This window comes from Rhinatrema bivittatum, chromosome 9, assembly GCF_901001135.1.
Source record: "Rhinatrema bivittatum chromosome 9, aRhiBiv1.1, whole genome shotgun sequence".
Taxonomy (NCBI): domain Eukaryota; kingdom Metazoa; phylum Chordata; class Amphibia; order Gymnophiona; family Rhinatrematidae; genus Rhinatrema; species Rhinatrema bivittatum.
In genome coordinates, this window is record NC_042623.1 from 63,979,408 (window position 1) to 63,999,857 (window position 20,450).

Below are 20,450 nucleotides of genomic sequence, written 5' to 3' on the forward strand. Positions count from 1 at the left end.
TGGAGCTGATAATTAGATATCTCAAAACTCAAAGTGAGACTTGGAAATTAGCCCTGGGTGGCAATGATTAAGTGATATACTTTGCACATGTGTAAGTGATGCAATTATAATTGTGTGAATAACTGTAAATGTGTGCAATTGCCTCATACATATTCACTATCTTCCCTTAACTCAAAATAATCCAAGGCCATAGTCTGTAATGTGCAGCACATATTCTCATCCTGGTCCTTGAGGGCCACTGGGCCAGTCCGGTTTTCAGGATATCTGCAGTGAATGTGCGCGATACATATCCATGCATCGTCTCCGCTGGATGCAGATATATCGCACACATATTCATTTTTGCTATTCTGGCTGGGCGGCCCTCAAAGACTGGGTTGGAAAGCACTTGCAGAAGTGGTTCCCAAATTCAGTCCGTGCCAACCCTCAACATTTTTAAATGAAACGAAAAATGAAATCAAACACTCACATTTTTTTTTTAATGTAATGGGGTTTGTTTTTTTTTGTTTACCAAATGAAACAAATTAAAATAAACATTAAATGACCCGAAACAAAAACATGAAATGAAACTTTTTTTACCCCCTGCACACCCTACCAATAGGTCCTCTTTGTAGAATGTCTATAAGGAATATTCATAAAATGTAACTTCCTACATTTAGGCTATCCTGTATGGGGGCCTTGAGAACGACTGTCCTGGTACAGGGCAAGCATGTAAGAAATCCCATGAAGGCCCATGTGCAATATAGGTTATGCCATGGTACTGTGCAAATATTATAGCAGAAGCATCCGTGATACTTTTCCGTGTGTACAATGTGCAGTTATACAGTAAACAAAATTACCAACGTTTGGAGATATAATATTTACATTCTATTATTGGTTATAACATGGCTCTAAGGGGTGAATGTAGTAAAGTGTGATTGTGCTGTGCGTTGCACAGTAAAGCCGTCTTTTGCACAATAAATGTTGTGCTATATACCAACCATTTACCAAATCAATTAAAAGAGACCGTATATGGCGGTCTCCCTATGCAAATGTGGTAATCTGATGATATTTAAGAGTAATGAGATATTTAGAAATGTCCCTTTGTACTAAGGTGAAAATGTGGTGTGGTATTTACAGCAGGAAATTTACATTATAAGAAAAAACTCAACACCAAGATTATGGGGAAGAAAGGCCACGTCTGACAGGATGACTTCTTTCACTAATCTGGAGCCTCTTGTGAGGCTCTGGGCGCAGGACCAGATGCCAAGGGAGAAAAGAGTTAAGTGAAAGAGGGAAAAGATTAAAAAGGGAAGAAAAAATCCAGGAAGCGTTAGGGAGAGAGGAGGAGACACCTCAGCAAGCACCACTGCAAAGGAGGCCACACTGCCAGCTCAGAGCCAGGCTTTCTAGGCCTTGAACTGCTATACTGCACCTTTGACTTGTTGCTGTCCTAAGATGGTAATCCCCCATGGCACAGAACGGGATGGAGTCTGAACTCCCTACTCTGGTCTCGGTTGGATGAGCCAGTATGTTAGAGATCTTCTGGAGTAGACCCTTGCAGTCCCTGGTTCCTCTTCTTCCAGTAGTCCACAGTATGTGACATCTGACAGCCGTGGGGACATCTTCCTGAACTATCCCCTAAGGAGTACAGAAAAATGCTCCAGGGCCTGGCTAAAAGAATGACCATCCTTCTTTAGGGATCTGAATTAGTTTGAAAAGAAACAGGAAATGTTAACCAAATTTCTGGTTTTGTTTCAATTCATTTTTCAAACAAAATGTAACACCCCCCCCCCCCCTGCCTTTGTCAGGAGTCACCGAGGGCAGCGACAAGGGCGGTGAGTGACTCTTCTGCAGCCCCAGAACAGACAAAAATCCAGAATTCAACCAACTGGGGACCAGCAAAAGCTGGGAGGTCCAAGGGGAAACTTGCCCTCTTTCAAACAAAAGTCAGGAATCCACACCAGATTTGTTATTCCAAAGCAGATAGAAAATTTATTAAAAATCCACAAGAAAAAAAAAAAAAAGTCCAAGCAGAGTAGAATAATAGTAGGAAAAAAACTGCTTCAAGCACAGTCCAACAGAGAAGTAAAGGAAGCCTTTCACTTCCAGCCGCCATGCAGAAGTCATAAATGTTACTCATAATTTCTCGCTGGAGGCCTCTGCAGGCAGAGAGGTGTCATAGCAGGCAGGACAGAGCATGATGAGCAGAGCCGTAGCTAGCCTATGACTGATATGGCCTCGGCCATAGGTGCCATCCTCAAGGGATGGCACCTTTCAAAATTAAACAGACAATCCGCTGGCCTCTCCGCGACCGATAGAGGCTTGCTGCCTCAACAGCTCAGCTGCCAGAGGGAAGAAGAGCTGCTGCACCAGCTTCTGGAGTCTGGGGGGGGGGGGGGGGGGGGGGGATTGGCGGCAGCCCCCAAATCAAGACAAAAAAAAAATTACCACTACTGCTCCCCACCTTTGCGCAGTTGGGAGCAGAGGGGCCCCTGGAGCTGCAAGAAGCAGCATCGGCCTCCCACCCCCAGAAGTGAGGAGCACATCCTGTCAAGCAGCATCAGCCTCCTCCACTGCATTTATGGAGATCGTGAGCCACGAGCTGCAAAGACAAACATCGGCCTCTCACTCCGCCCCCGCAGTCTGAGGAAGTACAGCCCCCTCTAAGCTGCATCGGCTTCCCACCCCACCTCAGCAGTCAGCATGAGCGTGGCCTGCGAAGCCACTAAAAGCAGCATCCACCTCCCACCCCTGGAAGTCAGGAGGAGCCATCCCGTGAAGTAGTATTAGCATCCTCCATCTCCTCGCATTTAGGAAGAGCGTGGCTCACGGCCCGAAAACAAGAAACAAAGGTCTCTCATCCTGCTCCTGCAGTCAGAAGAAGCATGCTGCAAAGAGAAAGAGAGAAAGAAGGAGTGTGTGTGTGTGTGTGAGAGAGAGAGCGCAAAGGACCGTATGTGTGTATGTGTGTTTGTGATTGAGCATGTGTGTGTGTATGGTTGATCATGTGTGTATGAGAGAGAGACAGCACAGGAGCATATGTGTGTGTGTGAGCATGTGAGAGCAAGCGAATGTGCACGTGTGTGTGTGTGTGTGTGCATATAATTGAGCATGTGAGAGTGAATGTCATATGTGTGTGTATGATTGAGAATGTATGAGAGAGAACATAGCATGTGTGTGTATGACTGAATATGTCAAGCCTTTCCAGAAACTTACTGATTCACAATAGCAGTTACTACTGCACAATTACTACTGCACATTGCAGCACAATGTATATAATTGCTCTTCTTGCCATTGAATGACTTATGCCTTGTCTTTCCTTCCCCCAGTTTCAGCACCCCTGTTATATTGTAATTTCTGCTAATATTCACTATGTTAATATATTAAATTACTGCACCCCTGTTCCATGTAAACCGACATGATATAATTGTATCATGAATGCCGGTATAGAAAAGCACCAAATAAATAAAATAAATAAATAAAATGTGAGAAAGGGAATGAGCATTTGTGTGTTTGAGTATGCGAGAGAGCTAATAACCAACCATGTATACGTATGATTGTGTATGTGAGAGAGAAAGCAAGCGAGCATATGTGTGTATAATTGTGATGTAAAAGAGAAAACGAGTGCATGTGTGATTGTGCATGTGAGAGAGGTTGAGTGAACGTGTATGTCTGTGGATAATTATGCATTTGACAGAGAGTGAGTTTGCGTGTGTGTGTGTGTGATTGTGTATGTGAGAGAGCGAATGAGAGTATGTGTGTAATTGAGCATATGAGAGACAGAGAAAATGAGTTTGTGTGTATGACTGAGCATGTGAGAGAGCAAACAAGTGTGTGTGTGTATATGATTTGAGCATGTGAGAGAGCACGAGCGAGTATGTATGTGTGTATGTCTGAGCATATGAGATGTGGAATGAGCATGTGTGTGTATAACTGAGTAAGTGAGAGAGAACAAGTGTGTCTGTGTTTATGACTGAGCATTTGAGAGAGCAAACAAGCATGGTTATGTATGACTGAGCATGTGAGAGAGAGCATGTGTGTGTTAGAGGGAAGGGAGAACATTTGTGTGCAACAAACAGCTCCCTCCCCCACCTCGCTAATCCATGACAATCTCAGGGCATCCGGAAATCAAAAGATCCCAGGTATGAAAAGCAGGGGATTTATTAATCCTTGTTAGTTTTAATTATTGGGTGTTATTTAATGTATCTGCTGTTTTGAAATATTTTATTGTCATGTGGAAAAGTTTTATATGAGTTTTTAATTATTGGATGCTGTACTATTCATGAGCTGTTTTGAAATATTTATTTTTATTAGTATGGTTTTACTATTATGATTGATGTTTATATTTCTTGATTTTATTGTTTGATATTTTATGAGGCATGGTGATGTTTCTGCTTTTCCCTTGTTGCACTGCATACAGAGTATGTTTTGTGGCGGTTTTCAGTTTAGTTTTTGTCTGCACATTTCTGTCTAGAACTTATGGTCTCTATATTTTGTATTTAGTGAGGGTCTGTCTATGCTCTATGCATGTGACTGAAATGAGCTATTCTGCTAACTGGTAATTTCTGTGTAGGGATCTCTAGCAGCCTGGCTTGTTTTGTTTTCCTAATAGGAGGTATTTTGGTGTTTTAGGACCTGGTGTATTATTTACAGTTTGCCTTTTCATAAGTAGGATATTTACTGTTTGAGTGCTGACAGTTAGGGCTGTTTTGATATGGGAGATTTACAATATTGTAATTGCAATTCAATACATGACTTTCCCAGGGTCTAACCCACACCCAACAAACATTACCATAGGCCTAATACCATATGGGTTCCAAGAGTCTTTTTTTATTTCTTTTGCAGGGTTTCTGGTTGGCACCACAGCAGTACATGTACATATAATATGCATGCTATACGTGATTTTTTTAAACCTCAGAAAGTCCTTTCTCATGTAAAATCTGTTATTATAAATGCATAATTGTGAATTGTGTATGGGGAGGGGGTGAAAGGCTGTAAGGCTCACTTAGGGTGCTTAATCCCCATCCACTGGTCCTAGGGAAGAGCGGAAGGTAGGATTGGTTGGAAGATGACAGTGGAAGATGAGAGGGGGGGGGGGGGGGGGGAGAGGAGGATTTGGAGGTGAGGGAGTTTTAAGAGCACAAGTAAGGATGCAGTGGCTGAAGGGAAGGACAAGGGGTCCAGACAGCTGGAGATGAAAAAAGGAGCAACTCAGTGAGAGGGAGATGGAGGACTGAGAGGGGGCAATAGAGGGAAGAATTGGGGAGGTGTAGGATTGGCACAGAGAACTGGAGGGAGAGAAGGGGGGATGAAATCTAGGTGAGTGAATAGAGAGGCAGAGATAAAGAGAATGAAGAAAAAGGAGAATAAAAGGGAAAGATTGATGTTAGACAGAGGCATAGGGAGGTACTGAAGAGACAGGAGAGAGATGAAATAGAAAATGAACAGGAGACCCTGTAAAGGAGTTAGGAGACCAAGAAGAGGAAATCAGTATAAAGAATTGAGGACCAAAGTGATTAGAAAAAGAAAAGTCCAGACGCCAGAGTAGAAAAAAGCATTTTATATTCAGTTTAGTGGATGGAATTTGTCAACTTTGGGAATGTGCAGCTCAGGATATCTAATTTTGCACAATGCAGGAGGAGATGTATTTCTGTTTCTCTTTCTCTGGTGTTGCTTGGCATGCAGAATCTGGCTTCTTGGGTTTCCAGTTCAGTTTTTTAATTTAGGCTTAGGGTACCAGGATCCCTGTATTGGTTCTGATTGAGCTGGAAGCCTATAGGGGCAGGAGGAAACTGCTGGATCAAAATAAAAATGAAAATTAAAGCCCTGTTTAACAGAGTGTCCTGGCTTGTGGGGTCGTGTGTTGTGATCAGGTTGAGGGTGCCCTTTTTGACCCGGCCATAGGTGCCAAATAGCCTGGCTACAGCTCTGATGGTGAGGCTGTACAGCAGGTGAAAACGTGACAGTGTAGCGTGGATTCTCCACTCCTGATACACCTCTGTCCCAGGCACTGAGCTCCCCATGGCAGAAAAGCAAAATCCCAGGTTATCGAGGGCTTTTCTTTCCAATTTGAAACCTTCTTAGGAATCTTCTCACTCTCCTACCAAGGCGGCAGGTCTCAGCCTCAGCACCACAGGCCTCTTGACTGGTGGGCGTCTCAGCCTTCTGCTTCTTAGTAAATCCAAAACAGCAATTCACCCCAGGTGCTGGTGGAAGCACCTTTTATAACTTCCTTCCATCCCATCTCTTTTTTGGGGAGTAGGAACTCTTTGTCACTCTGCTCCTTGTGTACACTTCCAGAACTTCCCTACTCTGGAAAGTTCCTCATTTTAACCAATACACCTGTACACTTTATAGTAAGGCCTGAACTGCCTTATAGAAACAAAAGAAAACAAATGAAGTTTCATTCATTTTCATTTTTAAATAAATGAATGCTGTCACTGCTGTCACTCCCCCTCAACTCTTGGACCCCACGAACACTCACACTCTGTGGTTGAAAATATCTTCATGGGGCAGAAGCAATCTCTGGTTACTCCTGCCATTGGAAATGGCGCTGACAGACCAAGGCCAACACCTTTGTTAAATTTTGCAGTATAAAATGGCGAAAAATGAGCCAGGCCAGCACCATGTTATGCGGCAAAAAATAACAATAGCAATAGCCTTGGTCTGCCGGCGCCATTTCCAACAGTGGTCCTGTGAAGACATTTTCAACCATAGGGTAAGAGGGTCAGGTGGGAGAGAGAAGGAATGCAAGAGAGTCCGGGATTGTGTTTTTTAGGCTACAGACTCTTATTTTTTTAAATGTTGTTTTTTTATATTTTAAAGAAATAAAAATAATAAACAAACAAACAAAGCAAACAAAAAAATCAAATGAATAGAAAAACAATAAAGGAAAAAAAAGTCTATGCACACCCCTATTCTACTTGGTGCTGCAATAGATATTTCAGATCCAGAGTCTGGATAATGCCACACGAGAGTGTTTTCTTCATTCTTACTATCTTCTCCCTCTCCTCTCCCTTTCATGCCTCCTCTTCTAGCTTCTCCACCTCTGCTCATCCATCTCTTCCTCTAAATCCTCCCCCCTCCTTCTCCCTGCAGTAGCTCTTTACAATCTTCTAACAGGAGCTCCAGAATAGGCTTTGATTTCTAGGCTTTTATACTTGACTTGAAGGGGTGGTGCTTGCTTAATTTACTATTTATTTCTTTACCTGGCAATGCAAACCTTAGGGAGCCTATCTACTAAAGGGTGGTAAAATCGGAAGGTATTGTGTTATCTGCCAATTTTACAGTACCTGTGCTAAAGGGAACACATCCGTAGCAGGTGCTGCCTTCTTACGCTAACCAGCCCAAAATTAAAGGGTTAGCGTGTGCCTCTCTCCAGGACTCTCTGGGAACAGTCCCCTAATTTTTCCCCAAAAGTGCCCCCTTTCAAAAGCCAGCACAGACGCAAGGCCTGCTCTTCTGTGGATGTGAGGTGGCAAGAGAGGAGCAGGTAATTGCATCCTGCTTTGTCCCTGGTCTACTTCCAAATAGCAGTCTTGTTGCCTTGTACTTTGAATCACATGTTACACTCCACATTTAATCTTCCTTCAAATTAGTTCGCAGTGCACGCCATTTGAGGTTCTAAGGCATTGACTAAAGTATTGTGGTTGTCATATTAGACTATTTGGATTTATAGAGAAAAAGGTCAACACATACGTTGTAGGTTTTTGACAAACAATGCATTTCTTACTAATTTTCAAGAGTTATGCTTCTTTCTTGCACTGAGTTGATGAAGAAAACATAGCTTTCAAAAGCTGGTCTCAAATGCATCAAGTTAGTCCAATAAATGGTATCACTTGCAACTTATTGACTCAAATGCTAGCTGACTAGCAAATAGCAATACCTTTGCATATTTCACAGTTTAATTACAAATGCAAAAAAAGAACATAATTAATAGCTGTATCATACTGTGACAAAGCTGGAAGTAATACAGCGAAACATTTAATTAAGATTACCGTCAGGCCCTGAAAGTTTGGACTTTTCTGAAGGCGAGCAAGATAGTGGACACCAGAGTCATGCTCTTATGGTCCCTCTAGGGAATACAGAAAAATAATTGACTATACTTGCAAGTTACTGGTGAAGTTCCTGTTTCTAAGAGGTAATAATAGAATGTTATTTGCTTTCAGTAAACAAATTATCAGGGAAAATCCAAATAGAATGAAATAAAAATAAAATGATGCATGCATTACCTGGATCTGAGACTTACATGCCAGCTGAAAATCTGCTAGAATGATGCTTGAGCAGCTCTGCTGAGTAGACAACAAGATAAATGCAAACATAACTTGACATCATCATATCTACATTTGTCCTGAGGTTGTGCTTTTTTCTTTTTCCTTTTTTTTTTAAGGGAAGAGTTTTGTTGGAGTTTTTTGGAATGGCAATTTTCTCTTAAGAACATAAGACGTTTCCATACTGGGCCAGACTGAGGGTCCATTAAGCCCAGCTGCCTGTTTCCAACAGTGGCCAATCCAGGTTACAAATATCTGGCAAGTACCAAAACATTAAATAGATCCCATGCTACTAATGCCAGTAATAGCAGTGACTGTTCCCTAAAGTCAACTTGATTAATAGCACTTAATAGACTTTTCCAGGAACTTATTTAAATCTTTCTTAAACCTAGCTACACTAACTTCCTTAACCACATCCTCAGGCAATGAATTCCAGAGCTTAATTGTGCATTGAATGAAAAATAATTTTCTCTGGTTTGTCTTAAATGTGCTACTTGCTAACTTTATGGTGTGCTCCCTAGTCCTTCTATTATCTGAAAGAGTAAATAACCGATTCACATGTAACCATTTAGGTCCTCTCAGGATTTTATAGACCTCTAACATATTCCCTTCTCAGCCATCTCTTCTCCAAGCTAAACAGCCCTAACCTCTTTAGCCTTTCCTCATAGGGGAACCTTTCTATCCCATTAATTTTGTTCCCCTGGGCTTCCAGCTTGGTTGGAATCAGCCTGTAACAGGCTATGCATCATAAGTCTTCATTCACAACATTGTTCTCCCCCCGCCTCCCCCCCCCCACCCCATATTTATTGCTCCTGCCTGCTAATTCAGCCATCAGCCCTTGACCAGGGGTCACAGATCACAATTCCCTCTGGTGCCTGTTATGAGTGTAGTCTGAGTCTGGCCACTAGGGGTTGCTGATTATAAATGATTGAGACTCCCTTTCCTTCTGGGAGCGGTGTATGCTCCTTCTGCAGCATCTACAGCCACAGTCGGCCTGAGGAACAGAAGTTAGGCTTGGAAATCAAAGCCTGATTGCCTCCATGATAGTGAGTCATTGAATCTGCCCTATATCTATCTCTGTGACAGAGAACACATCATTTGTTAATGGAATCTGTTAAACTTGTATATGTGCCACAACGAGATATCTTGCATCAAAATAAACTGAGATGATGGACGTTTTCTGACTATGAAGTTCAAATCCAGCTAAATTAATATTTGGGCCCTTATTTAGCTATATTTTAGCCAGATATCTTATTATCCGGCTAAAATGTAGATGGATAACATAGGAGCATTCTGGAGGCATTTCAGAATGCTCCTATTTTATCCGGCTAAATTTTATCCAGTTAATTCCAATATTCAGAGTTAGCCAGATAACTTATCTAAGTCTGGTCATACCATTCAGCTCTCCTAAAGTTAGCTGGATAAAGTTATTTGGCTACCTCTACCATCTGGACAGTGACAGAATATGGATCTTGTTGACTCTCCATTTAGGAGCCTTTGCTGTGAGGTTCAGTTTACCCAAGGTGCTGGTGGTATCTGAGCTGTTCTTATGGGTATCAGAAGGAATTAGAGAATGAGTAAGTGGAGCATGAGGAAAAGGAGGGACCAGTTTCGTGGGCCAAACAAGTAGATGTGCAGGCCCAGGCCGGAGGCAGCAGTGAAGCAAACAGTTCAGTGAAGTGTAAGGGGTGTGGACAAGTCCACTTACTAAAAGCTTTAGAAGCAGCACATTCTTTGACTTCCCAATGAAATAAATCAGCAGAGGTGGACCCCAAAGGAGGTGTGGGAAAGATTAGAGGCTTAGGCAGTTCCTCAGATGAATGGTCTACCAGTTCACTGTCCTCCGGAAGATCTAAGCCAGCTAAAACCAGTCACTGTACCAACATACATGGGTGGTGCATGGTGGTGAGCCCAGTCCAAGCCAAGGAGAGTTTCCATGTGGTAACTCCTAAGGTGAATCTCTTGGTAAGGGGACCCAAGACCTACAGGGAGTGACCTTGTCTGCTTCACCCAGTTCTGGCATCAACTCAGGAGAGATGTCTCAGCCATTGAGCGATTCTCTGTTCGCACCATGGAAGATGCAACATCTTCAGCAGCCAGTGACATCTCTGGGGTGCCTGAGTCCTTAGTGGATATTGAACTACTGGATCAACCTTTAGCGATACTATTAAGAGACCAGTCATGGGTGGTCCTGAGCCAAGTAGAGCAGGAGAACAGCTTGTAATGGGTGTCACAAGGGGAACGAATTGTGGGAAGGAAAGTCCAAGTCATGTTTGGCTTCCAGCACCCCAATATACCCATGTATGTAATGAACTTCATTGAAGTGAACAGAGATTTTTGGTTGGCAGAAACTGCTGACAAAAGCATAGTAGAAGATTTATCTGACCCTCAAAGTGTGAAGGAACAACCCGATTACAGAAGGGCCCTGGATAGAAAAGTAGCTGATATGAAGTTGGGCTGGAACATATACAAGCACACAGTCATCTTCCAAATGCAGTGTAGGGACCAAAAGAAGTACCAGATAAATTGCCTTCTGCCCAATTGTGGTGAAAAAACCAAGTCCTGATCATTACGAGCCAACTTGACCATAGAGGGAAAAAGATCCTGAGCAGGCCCAGCCATGAAAGGATGTTCACCAGAACATTCCAGAGCCCTTAGAGGATGGACTAAGTGTTTCTTTTTCTGTTGTTTGTCTGTTCTTCAGATGATTGTTCCAGGGGCTAAGCCTTGGAAGGCCGAAGGAATTCCATTTATTGCATAGAACATTTAGCTTTTCCCTTCAAGGGAGGGTGAACTGTTCACAGAGGATGCATCTATCAAGAGGCTAAGAAGACAAGAATATCTTCGGACTCTGTATATAGCCCTTTTTGGGAAGGTAGTTCATTAATTATTAGGGGAAGCCATTGTTTTGTTACAGTTTGAAGAAAAAAGTGTTATAAAAAATTTAAAAAAATCGTTCTAGAAAAAATATATAAAATCTTGGAAAAACATGAAAAAAGTGGGTTTTTTAAAATTCCTTTTTACTAATTAATTGATTCATTATTTATTTCTCCTTTGTAGGTTGGAGTCCTCCCAACAAAAGTCTGACCTAAGCAACTAACTTAAGTTTCCTTTCCAAGTTGGAAATATCATCTGTAGGTGTTCCTGTGTCCCATGACTACAATGATATTTCCTTTCACAGGACTTGTGTGAGGAGAGAGGAAGCTGTTGAAATTTCTACCCTAGAGGTTGCAAGGAGGAATGGTTTGAGACATGCTTTAATATGAATCTCAGTAGAACTGCGGTATAGTAGGTGGTAAAGTGTATAGCAATGGTATTGTGAACTGGACATGGGAGTGCATGTCACCTAGGATACAAGCACCTCCTTGCTGGCCATTATACCGTCATGAGCTGCTGGTACTGTGTTGCGGGCATGGGTACCAGTTAGCAGACTACAGCCAATTTAGGATGTCGCTTTTATGTCCAGCAAAAGATATGGAACGTTTTAATTGTGAGTTATGGTGCGTGACAGCACATGGTATTGTTATCCCCCACCAGGAGAATGGCAGAACCTGTAATTGTGGTTTATGGTAAATGTTGTAATGGTAACATTATTTAATTGTCGAGTGTTCGCATTAGGATCCTGAAGTCTATACATCTATGCTGCTTATAGCCTCCACTTGGGAGGTACCTCCTTATAGCCTGTTAACATCTTTACTGAACTATATGTTAATATGTTTTCATTTGGAAAAATTGTATTTGTTTCTGTTCTCGCCCACTGAAATAAGTTTTGTTTGGAGGGGGAGAGTGTAGAGACCCAGTTGATCTCCACCAGGTGGCCCTAGATCCTTGCCCTTAGACAAGACAGCAGTGAGGGAAATACCATCCTATCAGCACCTCCCCCTGAGGGTGTCTGAGATGATGGGTCCCTGCCTAGAAGGGAAGGTCAGGTCAGTGAGCTGTGTGGTTTTATAGTTTGGATTCCGGAGAAAGAGGAGCTGCTTTTGCTTATCCCTGTCTGAGTTAGGCCCTACGGGGGTTTGGTAAAGAAGAGATTTTTTTTTTTTACAGTGCACTCCCTGTCTGTGAGGATCTGCCTCCCGGTTTTCAAAAGAGACTTTTGTTTGGACAATGGCTAGTTTCATATTTTGACTGAGAGTGGGACCCTAGCTCATCCTTGGTGAGGGATATTCCCTAGATCTGGAGGCCAGGGCACAGGAGAAGGCGTGAAGGGGTTGCAGTGACTATTTTCACCATCACTGAAAGAGCTGGGATTGTGAAAGTGGTTTTTTTTTTCCCTCTCTTTTCGGTTGTGAGGAGGTTTTTGTACTACCCCTCCTCACGTTTGGAATTGGACTCTACCTGCCAGGTTTCTGTGTGGCATCAGACCCCTTCTACCGAGAGGTGACAGTTGGAGGAGTCTCAATAGAAGAAGTAATAGCATTTGGGAGCCCCACAACTGGATCTCTACTTTTGAGAACACAGGACATAGGTGGGGAAGATCTGGACTCTGTTAGAATTCAAATATGAATTTTTGGGTTTTGAGGATCCTCCTATCTAGGATTTCTGTGCCAGGCTGGGAATCTTACCCAGCATGCAAGAGGGGATAAACAGCCTCCCGGAGAGTAGTACCAGGGGCATATACACAGAGGACAGTGGGAGAGTCCACCTTGTAAATACCCAGTTGGAACACAGATGTGAAGTGGAGCTGGTACCTACGTGATTGGACATTAATTCTAAAGAATCCAAGTAAAATTTATCTTGAATACCCACAATGTGTCTGGCCTGTTCCTGCAGCACCAACACCATGAAAGAGTACAGTACCAACACACAGAGGAAAGGAAGATTGCACAGCTGCCTGGGCCTAGAAGGTTATCCTTCCTCCTAACAGAAAGAACCCACTCCTTGGGACCCTGAGAGTTGGGGAAGTGGCAGCAGAGTTAGCCCCAGAAGCAAATTATTTTTATGGACCCCCCAGGCTATGTGAAATCCTTTAAAAAGGGGTTACACATGGATTGCTTTGCAGCTGTGCAGCATAAGTGTTTCTGAGGATATTTAAATGAGACTTGTCTTAATGAAGTGTGGATAAGCATTTTTAGATTCTTGTTCTTAGCTTGAGCTGCTATCACGGTGGCAGTGTGCTAGGTGTGCTTCCTTTCACCAGTTCCAGATGTGAGATACATCAGGAAAATTAATCCGTATGTCCAATAAGGGATAGTAAGGGTCATGGAGAAGGTAATAAAACTGATAATCTATTGTGTGATTCAGAACAAGGGCTGACCTATAATGCCCGTAATGGGCTTTTCTGAGATTTGCAGGGCCTCTGAGTCACATTTTATTAACATGTGATGTGATTAGTTTTATTCACTGAAGCTGGCATATTACTTTCTGCCAGAAATATTTCCAAGTCCTGAATTTGGAATGGATCCCAGAGACATTAATAAATGCAATAATGGTTAGAAGGACACTCAGGTACATCCAACCTTCTGCCATCCTTTCACTAATAATTTTTTTTTAACTTTTCACACTCTGATTTTGTAATCCAACCAAGAATTTGTTTGTATATTCAAGAATATCAGTTAGTTCAGTTTTGCACTGACTTGATGAAGGGAATACAACCATCAAAAACTAGTCACAAATGTAGTAAGTTAGTCCAATAAATTGGTATCACTTACAGCTTGTTTGCTGACTTTTATTTCTATGCATTTTAGTGGGTTAATACAGTGGCCACATTATGGCTCCTATTTACTAAAGCACACTAAACACAGAGGTTAATGCACATTTTTAAGAAATTAGTGTGCTGATGTTAATGTGGCGTTTCCTAAGCCCTTAGTAAATACAACATTGAGTGGGTACCATGACCCGTTACGAAGAGACATTACCAGCAGCTGTTATAGACAAGCGTTGCCAGCCTCAGTAAGGCAAGTTGGCTCCCTAGAGGGAAAAAACAAGGAGCTCCTAGCCCTGAGCACACCCCCAAGAGTGAAAGGGCACACCTAGTCCCAAGTGCACTCTTCCTTTGAGGTGGACGCCTGGAATGCCCTTCCGGAGGAGGTGGTGAAGACAAAAACGGTGAAAGATTTCAATGGGGAATGTTGGGAATTATTAGAAAGGGAATGGTGAATAAAATGGAAAATGTCATAATGCCTCTGTATCGCTCCATGGTGAGACCGCACCTTGAGTACTGTGTACAATTCTGGTCGCCGCATCTCAAAAAAGATATAATTGCGATGGAGAAGATACAGAGAAGGGCGACCAAAATGATAAGGGGAATGGAACAGCTCCCCTATGAGGAAAGACTAAAGAGGTTAGGACTTTTCAGCTTGGAGAAGAGACGGCTGAGGGGGGATATGATAGAGGTGTTTAAAATCATGAGAGGTCTAGAACGGGTAGATGTGAATCGGTTATTTACTCTTTCGGATATTAGAAAGACTAGGGGGCACTCCATGAAGTTAGCATGTGGTACATTTAAAACTAATTGGAGAAAGTTCTTTTTCACTCAACGCACAATTAAACTCTGGAATTTGTTGCCAGAGGATGTGGTTAGTGCAGTTAGTATAGCTGTGTTTAAAAATGGATTGGATAAGTTCTTAGAGGAGAAGTCCATTACCTGCTATTAATTAAGTTGGCTTAGAAATTAGCCACTGCTATTACTAGCAACAGTAACATAGAATAGACTTAGTTTTTGGGTACTTGCCAGGTTCTTATGGCCTGGATTGGCCACTGTTGGAAACAGGATGCTGGGCTTGATGGACCCTTGGTCTGACCCAGTATGGCAAGTTCTTCTGATAAACACTGTGGATCCCTAAAGGATAGAGGATGGAAATGAAAAAAAGGGGTAACTTGCTGGTGTGACGGTTACTACCCTTAACCAATAAGCCTTCATACTGTTGATGCAACTTCATCATTGCTCTCTGCTTCAACGGCAGGGGGAAAAGAGGAAAGGGGGAATTAGATTCAGACAGCAACCAATAAGGGCATTGGATTTTTATAGTCTGGGAAAACAAATAAGTATGGGGGTAACTTGCTGATGCGGCTGTTACTATCCTTAACCAATAAGCCTGATACTTTTGAAGCAACTCCAACATTGCTCTCTGCTTCAAACGGCAAGATGCAACGGGGAATTGGACTCAGACAGCAACCAACAAGGACCCTGACTTTGATGGTTTGGGATACTAAGTATGGGAGTAACCTGTATGGCACCACAGCTGCTATCATAAGCTTGCTGGGCAGACTGAATGGACCGTTTGGTCCTTTTCTGCCTTCATTTTCTATGTTTCTATGAGATTTCCCCTCTTCCTAGATCCTCCAACAAATCCCTACCTCATTTAGCAATGAAGAACTTCTGTGGGGGAAGGGGGTGTATACTCGGGGCTAGGAGCTCCTTTTTGGCTCAGAGGAGTCGGGGAAGACCAAGACATCAGCAGGTGCGTTAATCTGCCGATGCTTTCAGTCAAAATTAATTACACCTCTTGGAGATAGTGTTAATTTCATGACTTTAATGCACATAGCAAAGTTTAGTGCAATTTGTGTTAACCTACTTTTAATATTAATGAGTTGATTGGCATATATTTGCTCATATTATAGGAATTCATTTTGTGTTTAAAAGGGCACTACCAATATGAATTAACTAAGATTTAACCCAGGGCTTCCCAAACTGGGGGTCGGGACCCCAACTGGGGGTCACAAAACCTTTAACTGGGGTGAAAGTGGCTGAAAGGACAGAACTCTTCAGGCACCGGCGGCAGCAGCAGCAGCAGCAGCACTGGGCAGTAGGTCAGCACGGGGCCTTTGAGCCAGCACACGCTCACAGGCCCAGCTCCTGGAATGAATTTCTGTGGCTAGCGGGAAGCCCTGCATGGGCACCACAGATCAAGACCACTGCAGGGCCCGTGAGCAGGTACTGGCTCCCAGGCCCAATGCTGACTCTCCTTCCTAATGCTGCTGCTGCTGCCGCTTGCAGATCACAGTCGGGTTTGGGGGGCCAGCCATGATGGGAAGTGTGGGCTGAGTGCGCACAGGGAAGGCTGCCACTGCTCCTTGCCCCCTTACCCAGTCCTTTTATTTATTTTATTTATTTAATTCTTTTATATACCGACCTTCATGACTATTGTCATATCAAATCGGTTTACATGGAACTTGGGGATAACACTCTTAACAACCATTTAACAATAGAGCAATCAGAGGAGGCAAAGTTACATTTAACAAGGAGATCAAACTTGGGAATTGAAGATGATTCTTCCTTATAAAAATTTTGCTTTCCCAATATACCAACTCTTATAGAAACCTTCTAATATCTCTGTATTTAAATCTAGCTTCTAAATTCACTGGGGCAGAGGTCTTTTAACCATTCAAATGTATTTTGTATATTACTATGTATTACTATGTATTACTATGTATTACTATGTCCTGATCCTACAGAAGAGAAAAATACTGCCCCTGGCAGCAGCCTGTCCCCCTCTTCTTACCAGCTGTCTTTCCACTTTTGGCCCAGGGTCAAAAGGAAAATGTTGCCGCTGACCGAGCCCAGGGGACTGTTTGAAGGGGGTGGGGAGGGGATCAGATGCAGGAAGGGTTGGATCGGCTGGAGAGGGATCGGCTGTGGAGGATGACGGGGTCTGTAAGACAGGATCCAGAAGTGAGAGGGGATCAACTGGGAGAGATGTGAGAGAAGGTTTAGAGGGGATGAAGTGAGGCTGGAAGGTGACAGAGAGGAGACAGGTGAGAGGGAGGAGAAGACAGAGGATCAACTGCAAGCTGCAGAAGTGAGAAGGAAGAGATGGCTGAGGATCAATTTGGGGGTAATAAAAATGGCTGGGAGGTGAAACAGATTTGGCTGGGGTGATTAGGAAACGGCTGGATGGCGTGAGAAGGGATGAGCTGAGAAAGTGAGAAGAGATGGAGGTTATAAGAACTGCTTAATTAGAGGGGCAGAGGTTGAGAGAGGGGTTCCTCTGGAGGGGATAGAGGCCGAGAGAAAGGATCCACTGGAGAGTCAAAGTAAAGTGATTATTGGAGGGGACCACACACCCCCCTCCTCTGGTTTGGTCATCCTCTGGGGTCGTGTGACTTTTCAAGTTCTAAAATGGGGTCACATTGGCTAAAGGTTTGGGAAGCCCATGTAAAAAAACAAATTTGGCATTTAAGACGCTTTAAAGCACATTAATAAGCAGGCCCCTGTATGATTTATTGTTGCTGTGTAGATATTCTACTTTAATGGGCAAAATCTGGTAAAACATGATTGTTTTTAGAAACATAGATACACAAAAGATGTCAGCAGAAAGAACCACTTGATCCAGCCTGTTTGCCCCTAGGCTTACTGTGCTGTCACAGACCTTACTTGATCTGTGGTCTTCTCCCTTCCTCCTCCCAGCACTAAGATGTCTTTCTGTCTGCCTGTCCCATGCATACATAAATTCAGTTTCTATTTTGGTTTTCATAACCTCCACTGGAAATGTTTATTTTATACAGAATGGCATACAAAGCAAAGGCACTACTGCTGACATTTATAATAGCGCTACAAAGTCTATGCAGAGCTGTGCAGATACACACAGGAGACAGTCTAGTGAAGATAGACAGACCAGACCAATCTGTATTTGGAAAGAGGCAGGAATAAAATTAAAATCTGATAGGAAGGTTAATATGAAGAGCTTAATTGAAAATAAGGACCACTGTACCCGACTGATCTAATAGAACTTGTGTAATGCGAGCAGAAAATGGGATGGATGGGTGAGATGGTGGGGATGGGAGAGGAACCAACCAGCACAAATTAGTTTTTGAAAGGCTCCCTTACGTGCTCTAGCGATTGAGCCTAGCTATACATCTACTTGAAAAACAGGGGCATAGCTGGAACTGACGTTTTGGGGACCCAGTGTTAACATGGGGGGGGGGGGGGGGGTGCACTGTGCTAGGTCCCCCTCCCACACACACACACACAGGCACACACCCTGCCTCCATTCCTTACCCCATCCATTGTGTGTCCTCACTGCCATGGCTATAAAACCCTTTCATTTTTGGTAATACTCTGTGTCTTCTGTCTATTCACTTTCCTTGCCCTGGCTGTTTCTCCCTCTGTGGTTAGTTAGTTATAACTTTTATATACCGACATGTATGTATATATATATATATATATATATATATATATATATATATATATATATATATGGCAGCTACTTTAAGCAAGTGTTAATCTCTCAGGCTGCTATAGTGCAATTATGTAAGCAGGCTTCCAATCCAGGCTTGTCTGAACTTTTAAGGTGCTGAGAGGAGGGAGGATAATTACCAGCTAAAAGTCAACAGAAAGATTTTGCTGGCTTTAAATCTTTACAGGACTAACCCAAGGGCAGTGTTGTTTCAGTGTTGAAGTTAGCCGTTTTAAAGAGACAGGGGATCGTGGACTGGCAGTGCCTGCAGGATCTCCAATTGCTGCACCTTTAAGGGCTGGCTCAGATGTGGCATGGTCCTGCAGCCAGAGGATGGGGGCCTGAGCCAAATATGAAAGGGCACAGGCAGGACTTAGAATGTAGACAAACAGGAAGTAGAACTGTGGAGCAGGGTGGAAGGGCAGGAAGTTGCCGGGGCCAAAGCTAGGTGTGACCTGTGCAAGAGGGTAGGCTCAGAACTGGATGTGAATCCTCTCTCTCTCTCTCCCAAACGGCTACACCAGAGCTTTCCAAACTTTTCATGTTGGTGACACACTTTTTAGACAAACATAATTTCAGACACAGTAATTCAGTCTACTAGCAAACCAGAGGTTAAAGGTTAAACGAACGAAACATATTTCGACAATTTATGTATGTTTCCTTAAATATATACATAAATAAAATGTTTCATGACACAACCTATCTCATGAAAACCTTTCATTTATATTAAAAATATATAATATTCCAAGATTAATGTTATTGTTATAATTTATGAGTAACAATATGTGGCCCCCACACACTCATCTCTCTCCACCTCCAAGCACATGTCTGTCCCCCACACATTCATCTCTCCCCCCCCCCAAGCACATGTCTGTCCCCCAAACACTCATCTCTCTCCACCCCCAAGCACATGTCTGACCCCCACACACTCATCTCTCTCCCCCACCCAAGCACTTGTCTGGCCCCCACACACTCATCTCTCTCCACCCCCAAGCACATGTCTGGCCCCCACACACTCATCTCTCTCCACCCCCAAGCACATGTCTGGCCCCCACACACTCATCTCTCCCCCCCCAAGCACATGTCTGTCCCCCACACACTCATCTCTCTCCACCCCCAAGCACATGTCTGTCCCCCACACACTCATCTCTCTCCACCCCCAAGCACATGTCTGGCCCCCACACACTCATCTCTCTCCCCCACCCAAGCACATGTCTGTCCCCCACACACTCATCTCTCTCCCCCCAGCACATGTCTGTCCCCCACACACTCATCTCTCTCCACCCCCAAATACATGTCTGTCCTCCACACACTCATCTCTCCCCCCCAGCACATGCCTGTCCCCCACACACTCATCTCTCCCCCCCCAAGCACATGTCTGTCCCCCACACACTCATCTCTCTCCACCCCCAAATACATGCCTGTCCCCCACACACTCATCTCTCCCCCCCCAAGCACGTCTGGCTCCCGCACTCATGTTCCTCTTCTTTTTGATTGTTGCCAGTTAAGTGCTTCACTCCCTTCAGGGTTCAAGCCTGCCGTGGTGCATAAAACCTTCCAGGATCACCAGACACTGTTGCTTGCAGTCAGTACCTGTTTGCCCACGTGCTCCTCGTGGCCAGGCCGCGTCAGCAGCAGCAGCCAATGACAGGGACAGCTGGGCTCAAGTCCCACCCACCAAGCTCAAAAAACCGCAATTGACAGCAAGAGTCGCCCAATAATAAGCAACCCACGAACTGAAAAAAAAAAAAAGCCCAAACTCGCGTTGGAGTTGACGGCGCGGCGTCACGTGCCGTTGCCTGCGTGTGACGCTGGAGGGGAGCGGCTATGTAGAGCGGGCTTTAATGTGCTACGTTCGCGCGACACACCTGCACACTGCAGGCGACACACTAACGTGTCGCGACACACAGTTTGGAAAGCTCTGGGCTAGACAGTATCCCAAACACACACCTGAGCACACTCTTCCCCCTGCTTACTCCAGTAACCCTCCATCCCAGGCCCCACCAGTGCTCAGCCTTTGCCCTCCAGAACTGATTTACACCATTAGCTCTGCCGTACCTTCTAAGTCCTGGAAGAAGGG

General features: G+C 43.8%; 2 long non-coding RNA genes across 2 annotated transcripts in view; both read left to right on the forward strand.

The window, feature by feature from the left end:
• LOC115099223 overlaps positions 1-8,501 on the forward strand; it is a 109,312-nt gene extending 100,811 nt beyond the window's left edge. Inside the window, exon 3 of the long non-coding RNA XR_003858719.1 lies at positions 8,369-8,501. This is a non-coding gene — a long non-coding RNA (uncharacterized LOC115099223). The remainder of the gene's footprint in view (positions 1-8,368) is intronic.
• Positions 8,502-10,869: 2,368 nt separating this feature from the next.
• Positions 10,870-12,998, forward strand: LOC115099029. Its single transcript, XR_003858669.1, has 2 exons — positions 10,870-11,124; positions 11,310-12,998. It is a non-coding gene; the product is annotated as an uncharacterized LOC115099029 (long non-coding RNA).
• Positions 12,999-20,450: the final 7,452 nt, after the last annotated feature.